This window comes from Hylobates moloch, unplaced genomic scaffold (genome assembly GCF_009828535.3).
Source record: "Hylobates moloch isolate HMO894 unplaced genomic scaffold, HMol_V3 SCAFFOLD_6, whole genome shotgun sequence".
Lineage (NCBI taxonomy): Eukaryota > Metazoa > Chordata > Mammalia > Primates > Hylobatidae > Hylobates > Hylobates moloch.
In genome coordinates this window covers 81,727,144-81,739,104 of record NW_026652281.1, presented here as the reverse complement: position 1 = coordinate 81,739,104, position 11,961 = coordinate 81,727,144, and positions in this window count along the sequence as shown.

Here is an 11,961-nt window from a genome sequence, read left to right as displayed (position 1 = left end):
GAGCCACCACGCCTGGCTAATTTTGGATTTTTAGTAGAGACGGAGTTTCTCCGTGTTGGTCAGACTGGTCTTGAATTCTCTACCTCAGGTGATCTGCCTGCCTCGACCTCCCAAAGTGCTGGGATTACAGGCAGGAGCCACCGCGCCCGGCAAGCATTTACACTTTGAACCAGTCATCTTACTTCTGAAAATCTATCTGAAAGGGATTTCCATTTTATCAGTTAGCTACTCTTGGGTAAAAAACCACTCCCAAACCTTGAGTTTTCTTACCGAGATAAACAACAATGTATTGTTTCTCCAGATTCTGAGAGGAGCTGGTGGCTTATATTATGTAAGTGGCTGCAGTCAGCTGGCATCACGGCTGGGGCTGGATGGCCCAAGATGGCCTCACTCACCTGTTGTCTGCTATCTTAGCTCTGATGACTAGGTTGGCGGGAACAGTTGAGCCACTCCCAGCATCTTACATTTCATCCTGGGTTTCTTCTTAGCATAATGGCCTCAGAGTTCCAGGAAAGTGAAAGTGGAAGCAGTAACGAAATCTTGAGGCCTTGCTCAGAATTTGCACATGACTTCTACAACATTCTGTTAGCCAAAGCAAGTCTCAAGTCCACACCAACTTAAAAGGTTGGGGAAATAGAATTTTAATTCAACACGTCTGCGCATGTATGAAATGACCCATCCATCCAATGTAATTCACGCAGTATTTGCAATAATCATAACTTGCCCATCAGCAGGTACAGAGCTGTCAAAAAGAATTAGAAACTTCATTTTGCATAGATATGAAATACTTGTTCATTGAATATCAAAGTGTAGAATAAGTGTATCATGCTTACTGTTATGTAAGAAAAAAATTGTGTGTGTGTGTGTGTGTATTTGCTTGTATCTATGTCAGAGGCGTTTGAACCAGAGCAACTCCATCTTGAATAGGAACTGGGTAAAATGAGACTGAGACCTACTGGGCTGCATCCCAGACAGTTAAGGTGTTCTAAGTCACAGGATGAGATAGTGATCAGCACAAGATATAGGTCACAAAGACCTTGTTGATAAAGCAGTTTGCAGTAAAGAAGCCAGCTAAAACCCACCAAAACTGAGATGGCAATGAGAGTGACCTCTGGGCGTCCTCACTGCAGCACTCCCACCAGGATCATGACAGTTTACCAATGCCATGGCAATGTCAGGAAGTTACCCTATATGGTCTAAAAAGAGGAGGCATGAATAATCCACCCCTTGTTTAGCATATAATAAAAAAATAACCGGCCCAGCGCAGTGGCTCGCACCTGTAATCCCAGCACTTTGGTAGGCCAAGGCGGGCGGATCACCTGAGGTCAGGAGTTCGAGACCAGCCTGGCCAACATGGTGAAACCCCATCTCTATGAAAAATACAAAAATTAGCTGGGCATGGTGGCAGGCGCCTGTAATCCCAGCTACTTGGGAGGCTGAGGTAGGAGAATCGCATGAACCCGGGAGGCGGAGGTTGCAGTGAGCCGAGATTGCGCCATTGCACTCCAGCCTGGGCGACAAGAGTGAAACTCCGTCTCAAAAAATAAAAAATAAAAAAATAATAACCATAAAAATGGGCAACCAGCAGCCCTTGGGGCTGCTCTGTCTATGGAGTAGCCATTCTTTAATCCTTTACTTTTCTAATAAACTTGCTTTCACTTTACTCTATGGACTCGCCCTGAATTCTTTCTTGAGCAAGGTCCAAGAACCCCCTCCTGAGGTCTGGATCCAGACCCCTTTCTGGTAACATCTGCATAAAGAAATTCTGGAAGGTTTATAAGAAACTAATAAAAGTCGTTCCATAGGTGTGGTTCATGGGAACAAAGTGGCTAGTACAGCTGTTAGGGTAAGAATTTCACTGAACCCTTTTGGTATTATGTAGATTTTTGTATTATGTGAAAGTACTACCTATTTGAAAAAATATATCAAATAAATAATGGTAAAGAAAGAATGTCGACTGGGCGTGGTGGCTCACGCCTGTAATTCCAGCACTTTGGGAGGCCGAGGCGGGCAGATCACGAGGTCAGGAGTTCGAGACCAGCCTAACCAACATAGGGAAAACCCATCTCTACTAAAAAAATAGAAAAATTAGCTGGGCGTGGTGGCGGGTGCCTGTAATCCCAGCTACTCAGGAGGCTAAGGCAGGAGAATTGCTTGAACCCAGGAGGCAGAGGTTGTGGTGAGCCGAGATTGCACCACTGCACTCCAGCCTGGGTGACAGAGTGAGACTCCTTCTCAAAAAAAAAGAAAAAAAGAAAGAATGTTAAAAGGTAATATATCAAAGAATGGTACCTCTGAATAATTTTAAACCAATTTTAACTATGTCTTAGTTAGTTTGGGCTGCTTTAACAAAATACCATAGATGGGGTGGCTTAACCAACTGACATTTTTTTCTCACAGTTCCGAAGGCTGGAAAGTCCAAGATCAAGGTGCCAGCAGATTCCGTTCACAGTGAGGGCTCACTTCCTAGTTTGCAGACAGCCACCTTCTTGTATTATTACATGGCAGAGAGAGAAAGCTCTGGTGTCTGGTGTCTCTTCCTTTTTTTTTTTTTTGAGATGGGGTCTCAAAAAAAGCCCAGGCTGGAGTGCAATGGCACAATCTCGGCTCACTACAACCTCCGGGGTTCAAGCAATCCTCCCACCTCAGCCTCCTGAGTAGCTGGTACTACAGGTGCATGCACCACGCCCAGCTAGTTGTTTTGTATTTTTGGTAGAGAAGGGTTTTGCCATGTTGCCCAGCCTGTTCTTGAACTTCTGAGCTCAAGTGATCCACCCACCTTGGCCTCCCAAATTCCTGTGATTACAGGCATGAGCCACCACGTTTGGCCTTCTTCCTTTTTAAATAATGGCACGAATCCCATCATGCTCATTATCCTCCACCCTTGGGATCTCATCTAAACCTAGTTACCTTTCAAAGTCCTCACCTCCTACTCCCATCACATTGGAGGTTAGAGATTCAACATATGAGGCCGGGCACAGTGGCTCATGTCTGTAATTCCAGCACTTTGGAAGGCCAAGGCGGGCGGATCACTTGAGGTCAGGAGTTCAAGACCAGCCTGGCCTACATGATGAAACCCCATCTCTACTAAAAATACACAAAAAAATTAGCTGAGCATGGTAGTGTGTGCTTGCAATCCCAGCCACTCGGGAGGCACCTCAGGTGATATGCCCGCCTCAGCCTCCCAAAGTACTGGGATTATAGATGTGAGCCACCGCACCTGGCCCCCGTTTGACTAATCTCTGCCTCCCCGTGCCACCTGGCACAGGACCTATTACACCTGTTGTGCTCAGGAACAAAAGAATGAATACCCATTTGACCTATCCATCCATTAACCAGTAAATCTCTATTCAGGCCCCACTCTTTGTACCAGGACGATGCTCTGATGCTAGATAGAGACATACTGGTGAGCAAAACAAGTGTTCATCTGGGCAGGGCGCAGTGGCTCACATCTGTAATTCTAGTGCCTTGGGAGGCCAAGGCAGGAGAATTGCTTGAGGCCAGGAGTTTGAGACCAGCTTGGGCAACATCATGTCTCTACAAAAAAATTCAAAATTACTCGGCATGGTGGCATGTTCCTGTAGTCTCAGCTACTCAGGGGGCTGAGGTGGGAGGATCACTTGAACCCGCGAGCTCAAGGCTGCAGGGCAGAGAGTCCTGGTCGTGCCACTGAACTCCAGCCTGGGTGACAAAGTGAGATCCTGTCTCAAAAAAGGACTTCTCTAAAGTCTTTCAATAAAATTTAATTCTTTTCTCTCATAAAGGACATTAACATATGTTTTAAAGATTTATTCTTTTTTTTTTTTTTTTTTTGAGACGGAGTCTTGCACAGTTGCCCAGGCTGGAGTGCAGTGGCATGATCTTGGCTCACTGCAAGCTCCACCTCCTGGGTTCACGCCATTCTCCTGCCTCAGCCTCCTGAGTAGCTGGGACTACAGGCGCCCGCCACCATGCCCGGCTAATTTTTTGTACTTTCAGTAGAGATGGGGTTTCACCATGTTAGCCAGGATGGTCTCGATCTCCTGACCTTGTGATCCGCCCGCCTCGGCCTCCCAAAGTGCTAGGATTACAGGCATGAGCCACCGCACCCGGCCTTAAAGATTTATTCTTAAACACTATAATTTTTTTTTTTTTTTTTTTGAGTTGGAGTCTTGCTCTGTTGCCCAGGCTGGAGTGCAGTGTCATGATCTCGGCTCACTGCAACCTCTGACTCCTGGGTTCAAACAATTCTCCTGCTTCAGCCTCCCAAGTAGCTGGGACTACAGGCACATGCCACCACACCCGGGTCATTTTTTGTATGTTTAGTAGAGATGGAGTTTCACCATGTTAGCCAGGATGGTCTCGATCTCCTGACCTGGTGATCACCCGCCTTGGCCTCCCAAAGTCTTGGGACTATAGGTGTGAGCCACCGCGCCCAGCAATTTTTTTTAATTAATTAAATTTTTTCCTTAGAGACAGGGTCTTGGTATGTTCCCCAGGCTTGTCTTGAAATTCTGGCCTCAAGTGATCCTCCTAGCTCAGCCTTCCAAAGTTCTGGGATTACAGGTGTGAGCCACTGCACCCTGCCAGGTACTATAGATTTCTATAAATGGCATTTTTACATTTCCTAGTAGTTTTGCTGGTATGATTTATAAAGGCAGTGTATTTCAAGATCTTACACTTTTTTTTTTTGAGATGGAGTCTCGCTCTGTTGCCCAGGCTGGAGTGCAGTGGCACAATCTCGGCCCACTGCAACCTCTGCCTCCGGGTTCAAGCGATTCTCCTGCTTCAGCCTCCTGAGTAGCTAAGATTACAGGTTCGCACTATCACGCCTGGCTAATTTTTGTATTTTTAGTACAGACGGGGTTACACCATGTTGATCAGGCTGGTCTTGACCTCCTGACCTTGTGATCTGCCCACCTCAGCCTCCCAAAGTGCTGAGATTACAGGCATGAGCCACCACGCCCAGCCAAGATCTTTCTCTTATTCCATCAAACTTACTCCACATACAGTAACAGCAAGAGACCCAGGAGTGATCTAGGACCCTCCTCCCTCCATCATCTGTTCCAATCTGCAATCATGTCTGACAAATTTCCCCCCATGACACACCTCTGTAATGGATGTTCCATCCCCACCTCTAGGCCTCGGTGCAGGCCTCATTATTTTTGGCCTGGGTGATCTCCCCATCAACCTTCACAGAGCCAGAGCTACTGCCAACTTGACTGCACCTTGGTGGAAATTAGTTAAAGGCATTCTTTCCTCATGACACTGTACCTCCACCTGTCAGATCATTGTTATAATAAATATTCAAATACATGATGTCTGGGATGTGAGCAGTGCTCCTGGGGCGTGCTGCTTCACATAGTGCACTCTGCCACAGCCATCTGTGGTGGTCCAGCACACGGCCACCAGCAGGATCTTTGTAAAATGAAAGTTTGATCGTGGTATTCTGTTAGGGGTTGAATGTTTGTGCTCCACCCCAGCCGCATTCATATTTTTTTGTATGTGTTTTCTTGAGATAGAGTCTTGCTCTGTCACCCAGGCTGGAGTGCAGTGATGTGATCTTGGCTGACTGCAATCTCTGCCTCCCGGGCTCAAGTGATCCTCCCACCTCAGCCTCCCGGAGTTCGAGATCAGCCTGGCTAACATGGTAAAACCCTGTCTCTACTAAAAATACAAAAATTGGCTGAGCGTGGTGGCTTACACCTGTAATCCCAACAGTTTGGGAGGCTGAGGCGAGCAGATCACCTGAGGTCGGGAGTTGGAGACCAGCCTGACCAACACGGAGAAACCCCGTCTCTACTAAAAATACAAAATTAGCCAGGCGTGGTGGTGCATGCCTATAATCCCAACTACTCAGGAGGGTAAGGCGGGAGAATCCCTTGAACCCGGGAGGCAGAGGTTGCAGTGAGCCGAGATCGCACCATTGCACTCTAGGTTGGGCAACAAGAGCGAAACTCCGTCTCAAAAAATAAAATAAAATAAAATAAAATAAATAATAAAAATTAGCCAGGTGTTGTGGTGCGTGCCTGTAATACCGGCTATTCAGGAGGCTGAGGCAGGAGAATCGCTTGAACCTAGGAGCCAGAGGTTGCAGTGAGCCAAGATCACGCCACTGCACTCCAGCCTGGGTGACAGAGCCAGACTCCATCTCAAAAAAAAAAAAAAAGAAAAAAAAAATTTAGCCAGGCATGGTGGCGCATACCTGTAATAATCCCAGCTATTGGGGAGGCTGAGGCAAGAGAATCGCTTGAACCCAGGAGGCGGAGATTGCAGTGAGCCGAGATCACGACATTGCACTCCAGCCTGGGCAACAGGAGTGAAACTCTGTCTCAAAAAAATAAAATAAATAAAATAAGATAAATAATAAAAATTAGCCAGGCATGGTGGTGCATGCCTGTAATCCCAGCTGCTCAGGAGGCTGAGGCAAGAGAATCGCTTGAACCTGGGAGGCAGAGGTTGCAGTGAGCCAAGATCGTGCCACTGCACTCCAGCCTGGGTGACAGAACCAGACTCCATCTCAAAAAAAAAGAAAAAAAAATTAGCCAGGCGTGGTGGTGCGTGCCTGTAATCCCAGCTATTGGGGAGGCTGAGGCAAGAGACTCACTTGAACCCGGGAGGCGGAGGTTGCAGTGAACCAAGATGGCACCACTGCACTCCAGCCTGGGTGATGGAGTGAGACGCTGTCTCGAAAAAAAAAAAATAGGCTTTTGAGACAGAAACTAGCACCCCATCTTGAAAATCAGTTATTCTTTTTTGCTTTTATTTTTCCCCTCCTTTCCTTTTATGCTGGGCTTTTAATAATGCTTAACTAGTGCTTGGCATAAAGAACTCCAGGAAGTGGCCTTGAAAAACTAAGCAGGGAATCAAGGTTGCAGCATGTCTGGCTCTGGGAAGAATGCTGAGTGCCTCCTGTATTCCTGTTGCACCCGAACCAGTGCCAGCCAGACCACCAGATGGCCCACTGCTCAAGACTGTCATCGAGACCAGACACACTGACCCATCTAGAGTCAACCTGTGCATAGCTTCCATATATCCCCTCTCATAACCACCCCCTCTCATAACCAACCCCCTACCAGCTGGGCGCAGTGGTTCGTGCCTGTAATCCAGCACTTTGAGAGGCCGAGGTGGGGGGCTGCTGGTTGTAGGGGCATCACTTGAGCTCAGGAGTTTCAGGCCAACCTAGGGAACATAGCGAGACCCCATCTCTACAAAAAAAATCAAAAAGTGAGCCAGGTTGGCCGGGCACGGTGGCTCACGCCTGTAATCCCAGCACTTTGGGAGGCCGAGGCAGGCGGATCACGGGCTCAAGAGATCGAGACCATTCTGGCCAACATGGTGAAACCCCGTCTCTACTAAAAGTACAAAAATTAGCTGGGCGTGGTGGTGCGTGCCTGTAGTCCCAGCTACTCGGGAGGCTGAGGCAGGAGAATTGCTTGAACCCGGGAGGCGGAGGTTGTAGTGAGCCAAGCGCACGCCACTGCACTCCAGCCTGGTGACAGAGTGAGACTCTGTCTCAAAAAAAAAAAAAAAAGTGAGCCAGGTTGGTGGCGTGTGCCTATAGTTCCAGCTACTTCGGAGGCTGACGTGGGAGGATCGCTTGAACCTGGGAGGTCAAGGCTACAGTGAACTATAACTGTGCCACTGTACTCCAGCCTGGATAACAGTGAGAGATTGTCTCAAATAATAAATATATAAAACCCAGCCAGCCTGAAAATTTTGAGATGAGACTTTCAGACATTAGTCTGCCATCTCCTCGGTTTGCTGGCTCTCCGAATAAACCTGCTTTCCTCCTACCAACTTTTTTTTTTTTTTTTAGACAGAGTCTCATTCTGTCACCCAGGCTGGAGTGCAGTGGCATAATCTCGGCTCACTGCAACCTCCACCTCCCGGGTTCAAGTGATTCTCCTGCCTCAGCCTCCCCAAGTAGCTGGGATTACAGACCATGCCCAGCTAATTTTTGTATTTTTAGTAGAGACAGGGTTTCACCATGTTGACCAGGCTGGTCTTGAACTCCTGACCTCAGGTGATCTGCCCATCCTGGCCTCCCAAAGTGCTGGGATTACAGGCATAAGCCACCGTGCTCAGCCCCCAACTCTCATCTCGTGTTTGGCATTTGGGCAGTGAGCAGCTGAGCCTGGATTTGGCTATGCTTTCCCTCTAGTGTCAGGAGGGCCAAGAAAGACACCGTGGCTGAACTTTGATAGATGAGCAGGAGGTGGGCTTGGGGATGTTAGAGGGAAGGGAGTTCCAGGGGACAAGAATGACATGAGGAAAGGCATGGAGATATGAAAATGCAGGGAATAACGGGATAGGAGTAGAGGGTGCGTGAGAATAGGTGGCATGCCCTAAAGTGGAAAGCCAGGTTAGGAAATTGGGGCTTTACCCCATAAGCAATGGGAAACCAGGGAAGTTTTCTGAGCAGGGGCTGGCCTGGTTATATCGATATTTTAAAAAGGTTGGCCAGGCCGGGCGCGGTGGCTCACGCTTGTAATCCCAGCACTTTGGGAGGCTGAGGTGGGCGGATCACGAGGTCAAGAGATTGAGACCACGGTGAAACCCCGTCTCTACTAAAAATACAAAAAATTAACCGGGCGTGGTGGCGGGCGCCTGTAGTCTCAGCTACTCGGAGAGGCTGAGGCAGGAGAATGGCGTGAACCCGGGAGGCGGAGCTTGCAGTGAGCCGAGATTGCGCCACTGCACTCCAGCCTGGGCGACAGAGCGAGACTCCGTCTCAAAAATAAATAAATAAATAAATAAAAAGGTTGGCCAGGCACAGTGGCTCACACCTGTAATCCCAGCACTTTTGGGAGGCCAAGGCGGGTGGATTGCTTGAGGTCAGGAGTTCAAGACCAGCCTGGGCAACATGGTGAAACCCTGTCTCTACAAAAAATACAAAAAAATTAGATGGGTGAGATGGCACGTGCCTGTGGTCCCAGCTACTCGGGAGGCTGAAGTGGGAGGATGGCTTGAACCTGGGAGGTGGAGGTTGCAGTGAGTGGAGATTGTGCCACTGCACTCCAGCCTGGGTGACAGAGCAAGGCGCCATCTCAAAAAGAAAAAAAAAAGGGTGAGGGGCACTGGGTAGCAGACTGCATAGGAAGAACTTCCTTCATGATTCACATTACTCACTTTGGGTAGCCCATAAGTGATCATGAATGTAATGAGCTTGAAATCACTGATCAGTGAGAAGAATTGCTATATGTGTGTGCCTGTGTCCATCTTTAGAGCTGCAGCCAGATTTGAGTGGTGCGCCATTCACTCATTCATTCCTATAACACATAATTACTGAGCGCCTACCATGTGCCAGGTGCTGTGGAGCCACTGGAGAACCAGCAGTGAACACACAACAGACAAAACTCCCTGCCTTCACAGTTTGCTTTGTTCTTTATGCCTGGGTAAAACGGGTGCGGGAATATGCCATTTATTCACTCTGATTTTTTTGTTTGTTTGTTTTTGAGACAGAATCTTGCTCTGTCTCCCAGGCTGGAGTGCAGTGGCACGATCTTGGCTCACTCCAACCTCAGCCTCCCAGGTTCAACCATACTGGTTGCCTCAGCCCCCAGAGTAGCTGGGATTACAGGCACATGCTACCACACCCAGCTAATTTTTATATTTTTATTTTTTATTTTTATGTATTTATTTATGTATTTTTGAGATGGAGTTTCGCTCTTATTGCCCAGGCTGGAGTGTAATGGTGTGATCTCGGCTTACTGCAACCTCTGCCTCCCAGGTTCAAGCAATTCTCCTGCCTCAGCCTCCCTAGTGCCTGGGATTACAGACATGTGCCACTATGCCCGGCTAATTTTATATTTTTAGTAGAGACAGGGTTTCTCCATGTTGATCAGGCTGGTCTCAAACTCCCGACCTCAGGTGATCCACCTGCCTCAGCCTCCCAAAGTGCTGGGATTACAGGCATGAGTCACTGCGCCTGGCAGGTCACATTTGTTTTAGGGGCAATCACATTAAGGACTGAGGAGGAAGACATTATGTAAAGGAAAGGGGCTTCATTCAAGTGGGAAGACCAAAGAGAGAAGGCTGTGCTGACGGCCCAGGTGAAAGACAGTGAGGGCCTAGACTGACCTGAGGTGGTGGGAACAGGAGAGGGCCTGGAGACGGCTCTGGGTGTCACAGTTGAGAGAGGAGCTATAAGAGCATGCTTTTACAAGAATGGGCTGTGAGCCAGGTGCAGTGGTGTGCCCCTGTAGTCCCAGCCACTCAGGAGGGTGAGGTAGGAAGACTGATTGAGCCCAGGAGTTTGAGTCCAGGCTGGGCAACAGAGTAAGACCCCATCTCTTGAAGAAGAAGGAGAAGGAGAAGGAGAAGGAAGAAGAAGAAGAATGGGCTTTGCAATCAAAAGATACAAACAAGGTCAGACACAGTGGCTTATGCCTATAATACCAGCACTTGGGAAGCCAAGGTGAGAGCTCAGGAGGCTGAGACCAGCCTCATCTCTGCAAAAAAACAAAAAACAAAAAACAAAAAACAACAAAAAAAAAAACAGAAAGAAAAAAAGTTAAATTAGGGCCAGGTACAGTGGCTCACACCTGCAATCCCAGCGCTTTGGGAAGCCAAGGCAGGTGGATCACCTGAGGTCAGGAGTTCCAGACCAGCCTGGCCAACATGGTGAAACCCTGTCTCTACTAAAAATACAAAAATTAGCCAGGCATGGTGGCAGGCACCTGTAATCACAGCTACTTGGGAGGTTGAGACAGGAGAATCACTTGAACCCGGGAGGCGGAGATTGCAGTGAGCCAAGATCGCGCCATTGCACTCCAGCCTGGGTGACAGAGCGAGACTCTCTCTCAAAAAAAGAAAGAAAGAAGGAAAGAAAGAAATAGAGAGAGAGAAAGAAAGAAAGAAAGAAAGAAAGAGAAAGAAAGAAAGAAAAAGAAAATTAGCTGGACACAGTGGTGTACACCTGTAGTCCCAGCTACTCAGGAGGCTGAGATGGGAGGATCGCTTGAGCCCAGGAGGTCAAGGCTGCTATGAGGTGTGATTGCACCACTGCACTCCAGCCTGGGGAACAGAGTGAGACCCTGTCTCTGGAAAAAAAAAAAAAAAAAGTAAACAAGACCCCAGCCCTGCCCTTTATTAACCTTGTGAACTTGGATATGTTATGTGACCATTCAAAACCTCAGCGTCCTGGTCTATACACTTGGGATCTTAGCAGTGGCTACTGTGAGGTTGGGAGGTTTCTGGGAGCTACCAGCATAGTGAATGCAACACATTGGATGCCCAGAACATGATGGCATTATAATGGCAGGGAGGCAAGGACAGATTTCTGTGCTTTGAGTGGCTGAGTGGATGGAGATGATGCCATCTCTGAGGGAGAACACAGGAAGGAGCACTTTGGGGAGGATACAGCCACCTCCTTGAGGTCCCCACGTCAGCGCTAGCCATGCCCACTGTAGTCATGGATCTACTCATGGCTCTGGGGGCATCTTCAATCTCTGTCTTCTTGGTGCCCAGCTCAGAGCTTAGGCATATAGTAGGGGCTGTCTTACGGGGGGAGGATCTGGCTCGCAGGTACAGATGTGGTCACTGCAGACACGGAGGTGCAGAAAGATGCAGGTAAAGAAGGAAGAGAATGCCAGGTGTGGTGGCCCAGGCCTGTAATCTCAGCACTTTGGGAGGCTGAGGTGGGAGGATCGCTTGACCCTAGGAGTTCAAGACCAGCCTGGACAACATAGTGAGACCCTGTCTCTACAAAAAATAAAATTAGCCAGGTGTGGTGGCACGTGCCTGTAGTCCCAGCTACTCAGGAGGCTGAGGTGGGAGAATCACTTGAGCCTGGGAGGTTGAGGCTGCAGTGAGCCGAGATTGCACCACTGTACTCTAGCCTGGGCAACGGAGTGAGACCCTAACTCAAAAAAAAAAAAAAAAAGAGAAGAGAATGGATGGAGCCCAGGGAACCCTGAGGTTGAAGGGCTGTGGGAAAAGGGAAGGACCTGGAAGGAGGCTGGGAGACAACACTCACAG